General features: G+C 35.9%; 1 long non-coding RNA gene across 2 annotated transcripts; it reads right to left on the bottom strand.

Moving 5' to 3' along the window:
- Positions 1–224: 224 nt before the first annotated feature.
- On the bottom strand, positions 225–2,886 carry LOC148871801 (uncharacterized). Of its 2 annotated transcripts, none has more exons than XR_016107932.1 (3): positions 1,307–2,886; positions 805–1,226; positions 225–712 (listed from the first exon to the last, which is right to left on the bottom strand). It is a non-coding gene; the product is annotated as an uncharacterized LOC148871801 (long non-coding RNA). The 2 variants fall into 2 exon arrangements; XR_016107931.1 differs by having other exon boundaries at positions 1,311–2,886.
- Between the last annotated feature and the right edge of the window lie 18,563 nt (positions 2,887–21,449).

Below are 21,449 nucleotides of genomic sequence, written 5' to 3'. Positions count from 1 at the left end.
GAAAAATCATGGTACTTGAACCAGGCTCTGGAAAGCTTGGTCTGAAATGGGAGACACTCTACAAAGTAACTATGGCATTGGGACCCATCACTTACGAGATCGAAACTCTCGAGGGTAGGTCGGTCCCCAATTTTGTTCAATAGATCGGCAATAGGTGCCCGAGCTCTGTTTATGTGACCTCTGCTCACGCGACCTTGGTCCAACCAACTCGCTTTTGGCACCTTTGCCCGTCGTTGTCGTCGTCCTCCTCATCCACCCTCTTCCTGACATACTCAATGATGGAGGACAACTTCAGTTGCTTCAAGTCACACTTCGGGAAGACTGAGGCAATGGGTTGACGCCACATTTCGAAGGCCTTGATCAAGGTGTCCGAGGCAAACTCGTTCCTATCAACATGGAACTTAGGCAAAGTGATGTACTTCTCCACAGCCTTCTCCTTGCCATTCTTGATGTCCTCAAACTTGGACCTCCTCTCGGTGACATCAGCCTCCTTTTGATCGAGGTTGTTGCATAGCACGGTGGTTTTCTTCTCCAGCTTAGCCACATGCCCTTCCGATGCCTCCTTTTCCTTCTGTAGTGCAGCATGGCTCAACTCGGCTACAGCCTGAATGCTAGCTAACTGAGACTACAACGTACTGATCTCCCTTGGCATCCTCCACCTCGGTAGTGCTTTAGTCAGCCTTGGTTATCAGCTCATGGGTGAGGGAGTTGGCTTGTCAGAAAAAAGATTTATCATTTATGCGATCAGTTCGGATAATTAAGTTGGGCTACAAAAAAGATAATAAAAAAAGGGCATACACCTACCATCATGAGGTTCCGAACAAGCCGAACCCCAAGCATCAGGGAAGGTTGGCTCCGGGCTCCTCATCTCCCTAAGGTCGTCAGGTAGCAATACTCCCTTACTTTGCTCGAGGGCAATCTTGGGGTTCTAGGATGACCTTCCGTACTGAGCTCCCTGACCTGAGCCATGATCTGATTGCTCTCCTGATCCTCGATGTTGGAGGGGCTCACCTTAGTCGTCCACAATAGGAACCATTGAGCTGGTATCCTCGGTATGCGCTCACTTGGCCGGCTCTTCTGACTGTTGGTCCTCAGTTTCCATGAGGTCTATGTGCACCACCCCCTAAGCGGCCCTCTCTATCGACCTGGCTCCTTGCTGGTTGCCTTCATCTTCTTGTGAAGAGCAACACCGAGGACCCCGGCGATGTCAACATTTGACATTTCTCCTGCACAAAAGGGAATATACGTTAGACATTAAACCGAAGAGAAAAGTAGGTGAAGTAATGCCAAAATGTGGTGCAACAACCTACTCGTAGGACTCAGACAAGTTTGGGATAGTGCCTCTTCAGCCAATAATTTCCGGTCCACCAGTTCGTTTATCTGAGCTTCTAGCCGTTCGTCCAAGGGCTCATCACCAAAGTCATTGATGGTCGTGCTCCACTCCATGGTAAAGGGCCACCTCCTTTAGCCGAGAGTTGGAACCTTTTCTTTCTTTTTTTTTTTTTTTTCATTTTGGCACTTTATTTGGGAAGCTGCCTGGTAGCTTGTGCCCAGAAATAGTAAGATAAATAGTAAAATCCCTTATAACTGGTCAGGTTATTTATCTGAAAAAGGTCGGTTAAGGTTTGAAGGTTAAGAAGGAGGTTGAAGTGGTGGCATGTGGTGGCATGCCGAGATGGTAACTACTGAGAATCTAATAGAGTTTGGGTGGAGCTGGTCTAAGGTTACGCCATACTACTCATGGACCTCGGGGACAAAAGGATTCAATGGGAACCTGAGCCTGGCCACAAAGCCCTGCTCGAAGACACAGACTTCCTTCTTGTTGTGGTTCCAAGAAATCTGGTTGGAGCCAAGAAGGATGACTACAAACTCCTTGGGTGTCCGATACCAACGCATTATGCATCGTAAGACAGCTTCAGTCAAACAAATGTGTCTGAACTCAGACTTCCTCCTAGAGCTGGAGGCTCATTTATAAGAACCTTGGCGCTCTTGAGTCGGGGACCCTTCCCTGACTTGGGTGTCACCTTGCTCCTCACTCCTTGACACAAACATAATGGAAAAGGGAAAATGAAATGGTCAAGGCAAAGACAAGGACTCACCCAACCTCACCGGACTCATTAATCTCGCCAAAGACAAGTGAAAATGGACCCCTAGGATCTATTATATATAGGTAGAAGAAGACCCATCAACGGTCATGATTGGTTTGATCTGGCGGCTATAAGTGGCATGACAGTTCATCTCTTAAGGCCTGAAATTGATCAGTTTAGTGCATTTTTTTTTTTTTTTGCGAACGGGATAGGTAAGTTTCATGTCAGATTTGTACATACCCGCCACACAATCTGTCAAACGATTTCAATATGGCAAATTGAACCAGCTTGGATCTGTGACCAGACAAGATTTTGACATCGGAGCATTAGGCTAAAATTGTCCTTATCCGAGCTACTCCCTTCCCCCGATTACGGCTCACCATGTGGCAGATAGGACCATTTCATGAGACCTCGGCATCACATGTGGTGAAACCTCACCCGAATAGACCTCGGCATCACACTAATTTCAAGTAGAATCTTAAATTTTGAATGAATAGTTCTACACCTAGAAGTGGAAGTGTTGCAATTCCTGATAAAATACACACTAACACAATCTTTTGTTCAGATCTTAATTGTGTAATTATTGTTTTCTTAAGATAAGTTTTTCCTGTACCCTCATTTTCATGAACAAAAAATAAACCTTTAAAATTTGTATGGATTGCCTGTAAGACTGTTTCAAATAAACTTTTTCGCTCTATGTTCAATGAACTTATATGGGCTCATTGTAATACTCCATCATAATTCATTTTTCTTGAATTAGTCAATTTTCCACTCAAAATTTAAATGACATATTTGGAAATGTTATTGTGGGAAATTTTCTAGGAGAGTTATTATTGTTGTTTAAAATTTTCTCAGTAAATGCATATTTCTTCAATTGCTCATTCAATAACTCAATTGATCTATCTTATAGTATTCTCCAAATTTTATTTTTTTATTCCATACCCACTTTGTAGGGAAATTAGCATATGTTAATTCACTTGCATCATCATATATTTTATTTGCACATATCTACTGAGTAAACTTTGTTTGTTCCAAATCAGAATATTCTCTAGCAAGCTTCATTAGAATATTCTCCAGCAAGCTTCTGAAGCTAAAATATATTGGCAATTCAATTTAGTTTTGATTTCATCAACTCCTCTACCTCACGAATTTCACTTTGATCCCCTTGTACAACATTTTCCTCAATAACAACAATGGCCTTATCTTGTCTTTTATTATGGCACTTAAATAAGTACTTAATAGATCATGAATGATTAAATGATTCCACATTGATATGTGCTTGAAACTGATAAAGTAAATTAATATTGCATGGAATGATCCATCTATTATCCACTACATTATCATTCTTCATCGCAATTCATCCATTTTTTCTCCTCCTATATATAGGATAACCATTTCTATCAAATGTGGTCTAATTACAAAATTTCTTTAATATAATAATGCTTGAAGCATTTTTTAGTTAATCATGCATGGAGCATTTGGATTTGAAGCTCTGCTAAAATAATTCTATCAACTTCTATTGGTATTGAAGGTTTATCATCTAGATGCATGAATAACAAAATATACGGACGTAGGAACCCTTGTTTTTGAAATTCAATGGTATAAATTGTTGCAAAGAATTAGTTATATATTAAAATAACATCATTAATAATGACTCTTCCTAAATGGAAGGAATTCTTTTTCAAAATTTTCATGATTTGGTGTAGTTTAATCTTAAAGACGCGGGCAACAACATCTAGTCTATCTCCTTATTTCTAACCTGGGATTATCTCTATAAATTTCTTTATTTCATTTCATTTTGGGCATGTGAATGTAAGAAAGAGGTCAGTTAGTCTTGCCCATCTGCAAATTGCCATTGCATCTTGATAATTTTGTACCATATATCTTGGGACTCTAGTGAAAGTTGATGGTAATACTACATGACATCTTACATATGATGCATAAGTATCTCCTACGATAATTGCATCTCTTAGACCCTTATAAAGTTCAGCTCTGATGTTCAAATGGTTATTCGTGAAATAACTTGACATGTTCTCTTCTATGCATGTCTCTACATCAACAACAAATTGATTAAACAAATGCCAATCTCGAAATCAACTCTAAATCCAATTTCAGCTTTGATCTTTGTGCATTTCATTAAACACCCAATTTGAGGATTTGTTAACAATAAATCAACCCTTAATCCATCCTCTACATCTGGAAATAAGAGCGAGTACTACATAGCCAACAATAAAACTTGGATGCAACTCATTAATCCTCTTAATACCACTTGATCTTTCTTGAAAATGAGTGAGGTTAAAACACAAGGGATTCAATTCCCATGAGCTACCTCTTTTAAGGTGATTCCAACCTAAGTTGTTACTTAGATAAACATAACAAAGATTCAAGCATGCATACTATGTCCTAATCAAACAAAACTAATTTTGAAAACAGAGAAATTGAAAAGAATTCAGCATTCTAACATTGATATTCAACTAAGTATAACCACATTTCGCAAGAATCATGCACATAAATATTAAATCAAATAGAACAAAAGCTGAAAACTAAGAAGCAAAAATAAATACTAGCAAATACATAGTTTTTTACTCAAATTTGTAACTATCTAAGTATAACCACATTTCACAAGAATCATGCACATAAATATTAAATCAAATAGAACAAAAGCTGAAAACTAAGAAGCAAAAATAAATACTAGCAAATACATAGTTTTTTACTCAAATTTGTAACTATTCATACTAAAGTTTCCTACATCTAACTATAATGGAATCAATCTTCAAACAAAGTAGTACATCGTGGTAAAAACATTAATGTTAAGAAACAAAAACATTAATAAGTTTTAAGAAAAGATGAGAACAATATCAACAAAAATAAACAAGAACAAAATAACAATGCAAACAAAAAAAAAGACAAAACAAAATAAGGTATGTAGCTCATCTCCTTGTGGCCTTTAACCAAATATGGGTAATGGCGACAATCTTGATTGAGGAAAAAATGGTGCTGAAATTGTAACAGTACCTTCTAGAGTCATGTCTTGCTTGGATCGAATAGATGGGGGACTAGCTTGGGTTTCTTCTTTTCCTTTCTTCTTCTTTCCTCTCTCTCTCTCTCCCTCTTGACAGCATGACCAAAATTACATAGGTTTTTCTAGGTTTTCTTCTTGTTTTAGACTAGGTGAGATAAGTGAAGGAAGGAAAAGATTTGGTTCAGGTTTGTGTGAAATGAGGGAAAGAGAGGGAGAGATTAGAGTTCGGTTTAGATGTTAAAGGGAGAAAAGAAATATGAGATTTCATTGTCCAAGCTTTGTGTTAGAGAAGAGTGGAGGAAAGGGAGAGGATGGTGGTTCAACTACTCCTCACCTAGACGAAACGATGGAGGACGACTTCTCTTTGTTTTCTTCTTTCTTTTTCATCTTTCTCCTTCTGCTTGCTACTATTTCTTTTTAGGATTTTTTTTATTTGTTGAAAGGCTTATGAAGAGGAAGATGATGGAGGTTTGGGTTTGATCATGGTGTTTTAGTTAGGGAGAGGTGGGAGGAGGAAGAAGATGGTGGACTGGTTTGGGATTTTGGTGGTAGAGGAAAAAGGTGGATTGATTCGTGGGTTTTTTTTGGTGTTTCATGGAGGTGGGAGGAGTGGTTAGTGTGTTAAGGAAGGTGATGAGAGGACTCATGAAGGTGGATTTGTTAATGGAGGAAGAAGGTGGAAAGGAGAGAAGGAAGAAGATGGAGAGGTTAGGGTTCGGTGGTCTAAGGTTGGGGGTAGGGAGTGGAGAAATTGTGAGAAAGAGTTGTGTATGTGTGTGTGAGACAGAGAGAGAGATGTTTGGTTTGTTAATGAAGGTTTAGGGTAACAATAGAAAGGGGGGAGTTCAATAGTAAGCCATGGAGTTTAGAGAGGTTAGGGTTCAGTGATGTCTTGGAAGGAGATGAGAGAATGCTAAGATAGATATCTAAGGTTTTGAGAGTAGCGAGGAACGATAGTAGTCAACTTGGAATCTTTGTGTACAATGGGTAAAATGGAAATTTTTAGATCTGAAATTTGTTGGGTGTTCAATGAGGTGGTTGATAAAGCTTTGGTGACATTTGGGTGTCTTCGGAGAGGTGTTGTGATCGATATCTAAGATTTTGAGAGTAGTGGGTGATGGGAGTAGTCAATTTGGAATCTTTCTAAATAAGGGATCAAATGGATTTTTTTGGATCTAAAATTTATTGGGTTTCAATCAAGTGGTTAATGAAAGTTTTGGTGAGGTTTGGGTGTCTTGGAAGTGGTGTTATGGCTGAGATCTAAGATTTTGAAAGTGGTGGTTATGTAAGTGGTCGATTTGGAATCTTTCTTGATGAGGGGAAAAATAGGTATTTTTGGGTCTGAAATTCGACCATTGGTTGATCAGGAGGTTGATAAAGGTTTGGTAAGATATGGGTGCCTTGGGAAAGGTGTCATGATAGAGATATAAGATTTTGTGAGTAACGAGTAACGAGAATGATCGATTTTGAATCTTCTTGTATGAAGGGAAAAATGAATATTGGTCAATTAGGAATCTTTCTAAATAAGGAGCAAAATGGATACTTTTTGGGTCTAAAATTTGTTAGATGGTCAATCATGTGGTTGATGAAAGTTTTGGTGAGGTTTGGGTGTCTTGGGAGTGGTGTTGTGGTCGAGAGTTAAGATTATGAGAATAGTGGTAACATAAATGGTTGATTTGGAATCTTTCTAGATGAATGAAAAAATAAGTATTTTTGGGTCTAAAATTTGATGAGTGATTGATCAGGAGGTTGATGAAGATTTTAATAAGGTTTGGGTGCCTTAGGAGAGGTGTCGTGGTGGAGATTTAAGATTTTAGAGATGTGAGCAACAAAAATGATTGATTTAGAATCTTTTTGTACAAAGACATAATGAACATTTTTAATCTAAAATTTGTTGGGTTGTCAATCAAGTGGTTAATGAAAAGTTTTGGTGAAGTTTGGTTGTCTTGGGAGATGTGTTGTGTTTGAAATCTATGATTTTGACAGTAGTAGGTGGCAGTGGCAGGAATGATTGATATACCACTAATGTGAACAATTAAACAATATACGATTAATGTTATGATTAGAAACACAAAGTCTATGAATGAAAGTTTCTAAAGCATCTAACAATTTTCTTTTATTTCTTAAAAAACAAATCTTCTTAATTTTTTATCCTCCTTAGCCTGTTGTCCTAGATTAAAAACCATTGCAATTGTACATGAACATAACACATGAATATTATTTTAAATAAATGTTGTCTAAATAAGATAAGATAACTGAAATTTAGTAATTAGATTTAATAAATTAACAATCAATAAAAATAGAGGAATGTTATAACATAACTCTATTAGATAAAAAAGGTTGGCATACCTTAACTGAAATTTTGAACAAATTCACAATGATATATCAATGGAAATCTCTATAATAAAGTAAAGAAAAAATAGTTATAAAATTATATTTATATTATATTTTAATTTATAAATAATATGTTTTTTATTTTACTATTTTAATAACATGGAAATAGTTTGAATCAATAAGATAACTATTACATTTTTTAGTTTAATATTGATAATAATAATTGCCAATGGTATATCATTGGGCACTTTTTAAGGAAAAAGTTAAATGAAACATTAAATTATCTCTAATTATGATTATAAGTTTGATTACTTAGTTATTATGTATTTTGTTTGTATTATTATTGTAATAAAAATAAATATTGTTTTAATATTTCACATTAAAAATAATTTAATTAATTATTATTTTTATGTTTCAGTAGTAATTAATTTAATTATTTAATATTAAAAATTATTTATATTTTTATATTTAATTTTTTTGGTAAATCACTTAATAATATAATAAAAATTACTCGACATATACATGTTTAATAATAATAATAATAATAATAATAATAATAATAATAATAATATAATGTCTTATATATTATATTTCTAAATGATAATGATTTTTTATTTAATATTACAATCAATATCGATATTAATTATTGATTTATTTATTTAATCTTCATGATTTATTTTTATTATTAGTTTTATTATTAATTAAATAGTGATTATGTGATTATTTACTTATAATTTAATATTTATTTAATTTATAACTTATATATTACGTACTACTTGTTAATATTTTAAAAGTAATTAGTTATAGAGTATTCACGATGAAATTTTTATTTTAATAATTTGTTATATAATATTATATAATTTTTTTAAATTATTATTATAATTATTTGATATATTACTATATATATTAGCAAAATCAGCGTGAGCTAAATCAATACTAATATACTAATATTACTACTATTTCAGTGAGCTAACATTATTACTATACGAATATTGTCAAAGAGTAAACAACAAAACAAGCTTTTATTAAGTGAAATTAAGTGAGCTAAATCAATAAATTAACAATTAATAGAAGAAGAATAATGTTATAATGTAACTTTGTTAAGTAAATAATGTTAACATACCTCAATTGAAATTTCAAACAAATTCACAATGCTATATCAGTGGAAATCCCTGCAAGAAAATGAAGAAAAAATAGTTAGTTCATTAATTTATATCTAATATATTGTATTTTGAGATTATATTATATGTGAATATACAAATAATATGTTTTTATTTTACTATTTTAAATAACATGGAAATAATTTGAATCATTAATATAACTATTATAATTTTAGTTAAATATTGATAATAATAATTTCCATCGATATATGATCGAACATTGGAAAAAGTTAAATGAAACATCGATAATGATTTTTTTATTTAATATTACAATAAATAGTAATGTTAAATACTGATTTATTTTTTTGTAAGTTACTAATACTAAATATTGATTTGTTTAATTAATTTTAATTATTTACTTTTATTATTAGTTTTATTAATAATTAAATAGTGATTATTTAATTATTTACTTATAATTAAATATTTATTAATCAATTATTATTATTATTATTTTGATTAGAATATTATAATTATTGTTTTTCTATTAATATAATAGCCATTTAGGTTTAAATATATAGGTTATATATTATGAAATAATTGTCAATACTTTTTAATTAATTTGTTATTGATTATTCATAATGAAATTTCTATTTTAATAATTTATTTGATATTTGCAATAAATTATTCACATTATTGTTATACTTATTTGATATATTACTATTATATTTATAAAACATAGAAAATCTTAATGATGAGGGGTGATTTTGCCTGACCTAATAAGCAGCGGATGCATAGATTCAATCAGGTGACTGTACACATGACTTGGACGAGGTAAGCGGAATTCATCTTGACCCTACAAACCAAACTGAAGACATCTAAGTCTAAAGACAAGCCAAAGTCATGGAAGACCAAGATGGTTCCTATGATGGTCCGAATCAAGTTCGGGTGCAACTGATCTATAGTGACATTGAAATATTTAATGACCTCGACGAAGAAAGGATGAAGCAGGAGACGAAGCCTAACCACAAGCTACTCCTCAAAGATAGTGGTCGTGCTACCAAGGATGTTGCCCCGAGGGAATAGAGTAACCGAGGTTCTTGGGAATATTGTATTTGAGGACCAAGGCCAGAAGTCCTCCAAGAGATAGAGTTGAAGGGCCGAACTTGTCTAGACCCCAGGGTTTCTTGGCACTTTTCACTGGCTTAGACGATTTTTTGGGCAGCTTGGAAGAAGACGCCTTCCCGCTAGATGATTTGCATTCTCGGAGGGCCACCTCAGCCGAACTGGGATCAGTAGGATGCACTGAGGAAGTCACCTCAATGGGGCCAACCTCATGTCCCTAGGCCAAGGTGGTCACCTCGGCCGGACTGGACTTGTGCTCACTAGTTGAGGAAGAGCTAGCCGAGGAGGTTTCCTCGGTTTGAGTAGACTCACTATCACTAAGGGAAAAACTAAAACCATTCATGCTGAAAAAAAAGAGCAGACTGAAGCAAGGAAAACTTACCCCAAGGAGAAAGCGACCCAAAGAGAAAAGAAAGCGATTTTGGACACAAAGGCAACCACACCAAACTAGACACCAAGGCGCGAGTTCTAGACACGAAAACACCGAGTACAAGCGACAAAATGGGACCCCCAAGGCCCCTATTTATAACCGAAATAATCAATCTGGAACAATCCAGATCTAAAGCATCCAATGGTTCTCATTCAAAACTGATTGCGCACACCACGGGATAAAAGCAGATGAGCAAGTGTTTTGACATCCACGGAGTTTTGGAATCTGTGTGATGTCCGTTCGTTCCTGACACGCGATCTGGGCTTATGGTCAAACCAGGTGGGTCACTGACGATGGACCGCCATGCCGAGTGATGGCCTAGAAGAAGACAGCCAAACCGACCTAGCCTCGTCATGACCTCCCCGCACCAGGTCAGGACCCCTGGCATGGGGAGTGGGGGGCAACTGATGAGGGGTGATTTGGCCTAACCTAGTAAGCAGAGGACGCATGGATTCGATCAGGTGATTGAACACGTGACTCAGCATCCTCATCTATCTGGAAAACTAACTTCGTATACCTAATCACCACAACAAGTCGGGCCACACCCCAACCACCTTGGCAGGTTGCTTCACCTCGGGCATGTTGGCCACCTCGGTTAGTACCTAAACCTAGGTATCCTAGAAGATCGTGCTTATTAGGGTGATACGTGGCAAATGTCTAGGAGGCTAACGACTATATCTGAGCCTTTCAGGGACACATCGCATAACCGTAGGCATTAATTCTATCCTATCCGAATCAGAAGGTAGTAGTGACTCTCATCAGTTAGCGAAATCCCCACCTTCCAGGAACGGACCCCAATGGGTTAGAGCAAAGATTCTAGGGGTGTTTCACAAGAGTTATAGTCACCCACCTATATATGGGCCTCAACCACCCGAAATCAAGGTACACACATCTGAATACTAATTTAAGCATCGGAACGACCTCCTTGGGTTAGCCACCTCGGGTTCTCTAGTCCGTTTGTCTTGCAGGTTAATCATCCTACTAAGCAAGTGACGTCGACAGCACCCTCCAGCTAGGAGCATCCAGATCATGCACCATCACTTAGTTTAAAATTTTTAATTATATTAATATTAGTATTAATTATATATCCAAGTATTTATCTTTTCTCAAACATACTAATTATATTAATATAGTAATAATTAATTATATGAATTATATTTTAATAATTATTTTTATATAATTAATACTTGGATATATTACTATATATTATTATAATTATTCTTCTTACTTCAAAATTAATTGTAATTATTTTTCATTAGGTATTTATTGATTCAACATTATAATTAATAAATAAATTGTAATTATAATTTATTCAAAGATGATATAAAAAAATCAATAGCCAAAGAGTAATCAATAAGAAGAATATTTACAAAGTCATATATTTATTGAAATAAATATTTATGAACAATATTTACAATGTCTTTTATTGAGTAAGAAGAATATTTACAAATACTTTTATTCCCTTTGAATATTTTTACTTAGTCTCCTGGAGTAATCGTACATAAATTCATTAGCTAGTGCAATTGGCTCCTATTCATTAGGTAAAGAGTTTAAGAGTACTTTTGTTCTCCTTGAGAGGAAAGTATTATGTTCTTATAACTTAATTATCGACACATGTCACTAACAACTCCTATGTGTTACATCGTGTTGTGGTGTGGCTTCATCTTATAGTTTTCTACTTCATCAAGGGTGCACATGTTCATTATAAATATAATCATTAAGAAGAAATGAGTCAAAATCCTTTATTCTAACCGAAATTATAATTAATCCACCAAACTAGTGGCTAAAATGATATAAAAATTTATGAAAATTTAGCAAAACGACTATCCATGAAAATTAAGACAAACTACATAGCTCTAACCTGAACAAAGAATATTAATTGTCAATTTATTATTATTATTATTATTATTATTTTTTTTTTTTTTATTATTATCAAAATATTTTCCAACCTGCTTACATGAGTCTATGTAAGTATTTATCATTAGTTAGTGCAATAATTTATGAATTATTTATTACAGAAATAAATAACAATAATAACAAATCAATATATATTGAATTATTTTTTAAGGTATATAGTTTCAATTTTTATTAATAATTTTTAATTTTTTTTGAAGACAAAAATAGCTAACTTTTTATTATTTTAAATAAACTATATAAAGATTATAATTATTTTTATTTAGTGAGTTATTATTATTCTTATTAATAGTGATTATTATTGTATTATATTCTTATAAATGTTGTCATTGTATTTAATTGGTGATTAATTATTTACGTATTAATCAAAATGAAAATTTTATTTAATTATTTATTTAAAGAATATTATTATTCTTGTTAATAGTGATGATTATTGTATTCTAATCTTATTATTGTATTTAATTAATGATAATTGTAATTTAATACTATTTACATTTATTATAATAATAAAAATTCATTAATATAAAAATAATATACTATTCTTGTTAATGATATTATTGTATTCTAATTTTATTATCAATTATTGTAATAATAAAAATTGATTAATGTAAGAATAATATATTATTCTTATTATTGTTATAATATTGTATTTTAATTTAATTTTTAATGTTTATTACAAAGTATTTAATTACTAATTATTATTATAATTGTTATAATTATTAATATTTTTATAGTATTTGTTTAAATTTATTATTATTATTATTATTATATAAATTACTATTATTAGTATTATTATTATGCATATAATAATTGTTATTATTAATATTATTATAACCTAAACCAAATCAGTTTTCAATGCAAATGCACATGGACAAAAACATTATTTCAGCCTTATCTTTCAAATAGTTTCATAGCACTTCAATAAGGGCTTATGCGAGTTCACTTTGGATGTTAAGGGCTAACAGCCTATGCTGTTGAGAGCATTTTTAGGTTGGAAGTGTTCACTAATTCACGTTCATGTCTATGCTTATAATTAAAAAGAAATAAGGGGCAATTACTATTTTACCATTCCCAAAAATGTTCTCAACAGCAATAGGCTGTTGGCCCCCAATAGCCAAAGTTTTTCCGATTGTCCGTGACCAGGCGAAGTGAACACAGTAGAGGCTTGGGAGATACATCATGTGGCAATCTACATTTAAGTTAAGTATAATTATTTAATTAATTAAACTAAGTAGAATGATCGTACCTAGTATAGTCAAATAAACTAATTAGCTGGCTCCTACTTACTATAATTTTTCATTGTTCTCAAGCGATGGTTTGCATTAAATTGAAACATTTACTTCCTATAAACTAGGTGTGGATTCCAGCCAAATACTTGGCTGTTCGAGCTTGGCTCGCTAGAATTGTGTTAGGCTTAAGCTCGATTCGAGCTAGAGACTTTAGCTTGAGCTCGGCTCAGTTCAAAGTTCACAAGTTTGAGCTCAGCTCAACTCAAGCTCGACTGCTAACCAAGTTTTTTCTAAAAAATAAAAATTATACATATAATTTTGTTTTTATTTTACATACAAAAATTAAGAATTATAAAAATTATTTATTATTATACATATAAAAATAAAAAAAATGTTTTTATTTTACACAAAAAATAAGAATTATAAAAATTATTTACTATTATACATAAAAAAAAATATTATATATAAAAATATTATTATTTATATAATAAATTTTTTTTATTATATATAATTAAGTGTATATGTATATGTATATGTATATGTATGCATGCATGTATGTATGTATGTATGTATGTATGTATATAATAAAAAAATATTTATTTATTATATTAGGCTCGATTAGGCTCACGAGTCTCACGAGCCAAGTTTCACTGGACTTGAGCTCATTTCAATTAGCAAACGAGCCTATGTATCAGACTCGAGCCAAACTCAATTAGCTCGTGAGAAGCTTGGTTCGTGACAGCCCCTACTATAAACTGATCCTATGACCCTCCTGGCCATCGGCAGCCACCCATAAGTGATGGTCGATGGTTGGCGATCTTATATAAAATTAATAAATGGCTGGTGGCCATTGGTAGTGAATAAAAAACTTTTTGTTTTCTTCAAGCCGGTTTGCGCTGAATTTATATATACAATGCCCTCCTAGTCCTCCCTTATGACACTCCTGGCCACTAGCGGCCACATAGAAATGATTGTTGGTGGTCAGGGATCACAATATATCACTTCTATCTTTCTATGTATTCGACGATGCTAAAGCTAAAGTCGAATGGGCATTTCCACAGACTCTGTGTTGCGCTTATATAATTTTGCACAAGAGAGAAGGATTGTTTAAGAATTGTTGCGCTAATGCTTGTGTATGAAGTGGTGAACAATGTTTTTAAAGGAATTTGAAGCGAACTGATTGAGCTAGCTACAGAATTGTACCTGTGTATGTGAGATTTAACAGTTTTGGCAGAACTGTAACACACATTTAGTATAAGATAAGGTAAGATTAAATGTAAACCTAACCTAAATGAAGTGACTGAAGTTGCACTGGTTTAGCGAAATTGCAGACTATAGACGACAGAGGTTGTACAGAATCGGCACAGAGATTGTAGAAACTATAGAAAAATTTAAATATTTCGGATTAGAAGAAGAATGAACCGAGCTAGGGAGAATGCTAGGTTTAGTTGATACCTAAAAGATTGTTGCTTGAAAAATTGCAGTTTGAGGCAGTTTCACTGAGATTGATTGTGATTTAGATTCATTGAAATGAAAAATTGCAGTTTGATGCAGTTCAGAGGAAGAATGATACTTCTTAAGATGAAGAATGATAGACAGGGGAAGAATAATTGACTGAGATATGATGCCCTGTATTGAGGGCATTGCAATGATATTTTTAATCTTTCTTGGGAAGCTTTAGGAAATGGTGGAAGAATCAAGATATACTCAAGAAACCAATAGAAATATCATTTACACTTTCAGAAAATACTACTTTTAATGATCAATAATTTTTCTTCTTTATTTTCCTTTGTTTTTTGTTTTAATTTTTGACTGATACATAGAGTATCACTTAGGGGGCATTCTTTCTTTGGATTTAGAGAGGGGAGAAAGTTGGTCAATGGGATTCACACAATCCCATTGACCAAGAATCCCATGCGCATTTTTCATATTTATGTGTGGACTGAGGAAAATTTATTTTCTTGGGTATCACTTACACTAACCTAGTAAGTGATACCTAGGTAAGCATTTGCTAGGTCGGTAAATAACTTTCCCACCTGGGGGAAAATTGATAATACTTGGATAAGATAAAAATGCCCCCTTTAATTGTGGATTTTTGTGGCTAAAATGGTCATTGTCTTATTCACATGAGAAATGGAAGAACATGGGTATATGCACTTACCTAGGTAAACATTTCCTGGGTAAGTAACTTACCCAGGCAAGTGCATTTACCTGGGTAAATAACTTAAGGAAAAGAAAACGGGGCCTTAATACTTGGTGATATTATCGACCAATACAATACAATACCAATCACAAAAAATATAAAAAAATAAAAAAATAAAAATCCATTGCATGCCATGAGTGGAATTGCACAAATCCGAATGTTGTATGTATAGTAAATATCCATAGTTTCAAGCCTTGAAGTTAACTTTTAGGGCTGCGAATGGATTTGGACTGAATTGGATACAATGTAATAGTAGTGGGCATATGGGTAGGTTTTATCTGGAACCAAAAGGAACTGACCTCAAACTAGCCTTAAAACGATCCTGCCCAATTTATTACTGGGTAGGGTCTAGTTCCAAATTCTTAGAACTGAACTCCACTCAATTTGGTTCTACAGTCTAGGGGTTTACCCTATCTAAACTGACTTGGAGAATTAGCCTTGGTTGGCCTTTGATGAAAATGGCCTTGAAGCCAAACTTGCCTTAAAATAATTCTCATACCAAAAACCTAGAACCGGGTTCCAAGTTTTGGCATGGAACCAAATTGGCCTATGCTACAATGTAAATCCAAATTTGATTTTTTATATTCAGATTAAAATCAAATCTTATCCATTAAATTTATCTCAAATTTGGATTAATTAACATCTTAAAGGGTCATTTATTGAAACACCCCTATAGTTTAACAAGTTAACTAAAACTTATCTTATAATTTGCATTTTATTAAAATACCCCCTATAGTCTAGAGGGGGTGAGCATCGGTCGATTCAGTTTGGTTCCAAGGCAGAACTTGGAACCTACCCTATCAAGATCGAATTTAGGGTTTATCCATAGAACTTGTTCTTTCTTTATACCACCCTTCGACACCCCCCCCCTCCAAAAAAAATGGAACTTGTTCTTAATATTCAATAGTAATATAATAATAATAATAATAATAATAATAATAATAATAATAATAATAATAATAATAATATGTATAAAACTTATCATTATAATTTAAATCTTGTAAAAAAATTTGTACTACTAATTATTATACACAGATATTAAATTAAAGAACAATGATCAAATCACTTAGTGACCTCAATGGTCAAGTGTAGGGATGGCAACAAGGTGGGTTCAAGGATGGTTGGATTTTTAGAATTTAAACCCTCCCCAACACTATCCTCCTGCATTTGAGGATAAGGTGGGTCAGATTGGCGGGTTAGATCTAGAACCCACATCTAATTTTCTATTAATTTTGTTATATATAAGTAATAATTAAGCAAGCAAAATAGCATGCACAAACATCAAAATTTCCAATTATTTGATTAAACAAGTAAAAGAACTCATAAACTATCAATTATTCTTCACATAAATTTCAAAATATTATTACATTCAACAACTAGTACATAAATTCATATGCCTTCCAACGATATGCGGGTTGGAGAGGGTCAGGTTTAGCTTAATACTATTTTAAGGGAAAAGACCCTCCCCGTTGGAGGCAGGTACGTGTCAGGAGGTAAAAATCATCATCTCTAGTCAAGTGAGGCCATGCTCTTTGTAACCATGAGTCATTGGATTCAAATCATTGATTTTTTTCAAGGCAAGTTTGATTCCAATGCCGGGTCTGCCAAAGTCAACAAAGGCTAGTTCTACCAAGGCCAACTAAGGTTGATTCTCTATGTTGGTTTGGGTAGGGTAAACCCCTAGACCTTGGAACTAGCTTGGGTGAGAATTGGTTCCAACAAATTGGAACCATGCCCTACTTAGTAATAGATTAGGTAGGATTGATTCAAGGCTAATTTGAGGTTAGGATGGCAAATTTACCCACCTTGTTCTTTGGCAAGGGTGGGTTTTTTTACCACTAATTAGGTTCACGGTAGGGATTCAAGGAAACCTAAAACTTTGGTGATCGGGAGATAGATTTTCAAAAAAATGTTTGCAAGTAGGAATGATTGGAGCAGGGTAGGGCAAATTTGGGGATCCCTATTCCTCACATGACAAGGATGGGGTTGAAATTTCTGGCCCCACTAGGACATGGAGTGGGATATTTGAGTTTGGCGTTGGGGCTGAGGTATGCAAAACCCGGTCCTGCCTCACTTTATTGCAATTCCTAGTTCAAGGTTGGTTTCATTCAGTTCTGGGCATGCAACTGATTAACTTAATTGACTATACATTAGAAATTGTTTGTATTGCCATCTAGAAATGGTCTTGTGATCACCTAAATTGTGTTGAAAATGTTTAAAGGCATGGCCCAATGGTTTATTTATTCTAAAATAGCCCTAACACTTGAAATCAAGGTTTTAGAAAGAAACAATATTTGTTTCCAAATCTACTAAAAAATGTTTGGTTTCAAAAAAATGGAGTGGTTGTTTCGTTTTAATGGGTCAAGAATGATATTTCTATGGTCATAATTGTCCTTTTCCAATTCCATCTAATCTAATGAAAATTGGGTTAAGAAAATTTAATAAATGACCCTAAATTATATTGAGAATTGTTAAAAATGTTATATAATATTAATAAAATGAACTAAAACAATTAATTGATAATGTATATCATGAACAATATATGTTAAAAAATAGATTTTATGAAACTAAAACCATTGTCTCTTTATTAGAAAGACACCCCAATCCGATCAGATTTGGTTGGATCCATATTCTGTCCAATTATAAACTAATTGAATTGAATTTGTATATATTAATGAATTCCAAAAGTCTGATAAATCCGATATCGAATCTGGTTATGCTAGGTTTAGATGTTAGAATTTGCATTCAATTAATACTTGCATCGGTTGTCACTTCAACCCATCTGATTTGATTAAAATGATTAAAATTCAGAGTTTGATTAAAATTTATTATTTATATATGTAATATAATTATGCATTTATGAATATTATATATAATTATGTAATTTTCATTATCGATAGATTTAATTTTCATATTTATATACATTTATTATACATTTATAAATTAATTTTAACTTATTTTTAATTTTTTATCATTTTAAATACATGTGATGAGGGGTGATTTGGCCCTTCGCTGACCTGGTGACACGTGGTTTCCATCTTTGCCACTTGACACCTCAACACCACGTGCATAGATAGACATGTATCTTGTTGAGTGAAGGAGATGCAACCCGGAATTAGTCCAAGACACCTCATACACAGCTCGGGCACCTCGGCAGGGCGGCTATCAGTACCTCGTCCAGGGCCAACCTGTTGTACCTCGTCATTACTGGTCCAAGGGACCTCGACATGAGGAGACGTGAGGAGTGACCTCCACGAGGACTTGCCGACCTGCGGTCAAAGTGACCTCGGCATGGGGAGCAACCTCTGATGTAGCGCAATCCGATCACTCTTAGCTGGCACTGACGTAGCAACTGAAAGATACCTGAGAAGAAGAAGAATCCCGGGGGGGAGTTACCCGGCAGGAACACTCCGATGATTAAGTTAGTACTCAGTAGGAGAAGCAAGGAGAAGATGAAGGCTAAGAGTGCAGATAGCGCAAGTATTGAGGATGAAGATAATCAAGATCATACCTGTTCTCCTTGATACTAAACTCCTTATAGCAGAAATTGGTTGCCCTTGGCCCCTTGTGGGTATAACCACCACTGTCAACCTGCCGCAACCGTTACTAGCAGGGCTGAGGTGGCACGCGCGAGGCCGTCACCGCAGGGTACGTGCCTGTCAGGTGTAAGACACCCTCTAAAGGTGGCAGGCACGACGCTGCCTGATGGGGGACATGGCTGCTGTCACCAGATTTGTCGGGTATGGTGGTCGGGCAGGAGGTCTTCCTGCGATATGTCGGACTATCCTTTCGTGAGTTACCCTGTGCTAGGCTATCTTGTAAGCGGCAAGCTGCCTGTGGCAAGCTAAGCCGAGTTGTCTGTTTTGGGGTGTTTTCACCTCGAATGTTTATAGGCGGATCGGTGTGTTCCCGTCTGGGGGTGACCCGAGGTCCATTGGGAGGAACTTGGGTATTAGGAAAGGTCAGGAGACCCCAAGCTCGGAGGCAACTTGGGGTGCCTTAGCCCTGGGAAGGGGATGCTAACCAGGCGGCTCATTCGTGAGCTAAAGTTGCCTTGGGGTATTCCTTCAAAGGAGGCTCGGGGAACCCGGAGCTTGCGTCATGGCGAGCTTCTCCTGTTGTGGGCTACGATACAGCGAGCTGCCTTATGGGCCCAGCACTAGGCTATAATGCTGAGTTGTTGTTCATGCTGAGTCAATGTCAACGTGTCACTATTTCATAGGTTGGGTCAAACCGTCCTCCATCAATTGCCCCCCACTCCTTGTGCTGAGAGCATTGCCTTTGCGCAAGGAGTTCATGAAGCGTGATGGACTTATTTGACCGAAATTCAAACTTGATTGACAACTAGTGTTAAATGCGTCCGCGAGAATCAAGAATTTTTCTGACTTTTCTAACTTTTCGAATTCCCAAAATGTGTAGAAGTGACTTTCAATTTCCAGCATTGTGCAGCCGTCATTGCCTTAATCATTGAAGACGTGCCGCCAATCGCCTTTGGTTTTCAGAAAGCATGCGGTCAGTGCGCCCACGAGCTGCTGAATCTGCTCAAATCTGGGCCGTCGCTTCGGGGAACCACCAATCACCTTCAGTCTTCATAAGGCGTGCGGTCAGCACGCCTACAAGCCATTGGATCTGCTTAGATTTGGTCCATCGCTTCGGAGACACTGGGGCTATAAATAGGGGGCCCTCTAGACCTTGTTTTGCCCAACTCCAGCTTGCTGTCTTTGGATTCTGAGCTCACACACTTGTCAAGCCTACCCAAGTTCTTCAACTTATTTCATCTCGCCTCCTTTCGGTGGGTCTGGCTTATTGTCAGTCATGCTGGAATACTCGTACCATGTCCGTCACCACGGCGATGACCAAGATGATGATGCTCCCTCAAGCTTGGAGGGAGCTTGGGAGCAGGTTCCGGAGGCTAGGGAGTTCTCCGGAGAAGGAGCTTCCACCTCCCTAGGGACCTCCTCTATTGCCTTCCCACTCATAACTTTCCATGGGAGCATGGCCCCAATGACATAGTCATTTACCAGGAACAGCTCGAGGCTGGTCTGCGTCTCCCTCTACACCCTCTGATAGTGGAGGTGCTAAACCACTTCAATGTCACTATTGACCAATTTCATCCCAATGCCATTCGGAACATGGTTGGGACTATATCTTTGTGTCATGAGTACTGTCTTCCCTTGAACCTTGATATTTTTGCTTCTATTCTTTGTATAAAAAATGCCGCTCCCGGGGTTCCACCAGAGAGGCGCTTTTACTACCTCTCCCCTCGCTGCAGCTATAAGCTCTTGCATGGGCTACCAAATAAGATTCCCACCTGGAAGAGGGATTACTTTATGGTTCGCAACCCCGAGGGGTGGCCCTTCCCAACTTCTTGGAGGGGTGCCATCCAGGACCCCAGGGCCGAGCTGGACCCCAGAACTCGGAAAACGATGCTGTCCTGTGCATCGGTAGGCTTCTTCTGTTCGGACTACTTGGCCAAGGAGAAGCTCGTGTAGGCTGGCCTGAGCCCGGGTAGGTTGTCCTTTTAGGTCGCATGGTTTTTGTCACGACGTTTGTGTCTACTTGCATTTATAATTCATTTTTACCGAATTAACATTGGTTTCTTCTTGGCAGCCATCATGTCTGGTATCGACTCGTGTCGTCTTCTCTCAAGCAACCAAAGGCGCTAAGTGAAGAGATCGGGCCTTGACTGGACTCCTCCTTTGGGGGGCACTGAGTTCGGTTCCGCCGAGCCGGTTTTAACCTTCCCTCCGTTTGAGATCCCGGCCCCTCCGCCCGAGGGAACTAGTGGGGCTGGTGTCGGGGGGGACGAGCTCCCTCCATAGGGGGCAGCTCCCAATAACCCCCTCCAGCCACAACCTTACCCTCCGTTCCCGATTGGGAATTGGGAGGGGGTGAACGACTACCAAGTGGCCCACTAGAGGAGCCAGAAGGCGATCAACAATGACGAGGTCGCTCATTGGGGGAATATGGAGCCCGAGGACCTCGCCGTGTTTGCTTTCTCCCACTGC

Source organism: Nelumbo lutea, chromosome 2 (assembly GCF_056320005.1).
Source record: "Nelumbo lutea isolate HS-2025 chromosome 2, American lotus-T2T, whole genome shotgun sequence".
In the NCBI taxonomy this organism is placed as follows: Eukaryota; Viridiplantae; Streptophyta; class Magnoliopsida; order Proteales; family Nelumbonaceae; genus Nelumbo; species Nelumbo lutea.
Note: the sequence above shows the minus strand (reverse complement) of the source record. Positions and strands in the feature narration are given on the sequence as shown.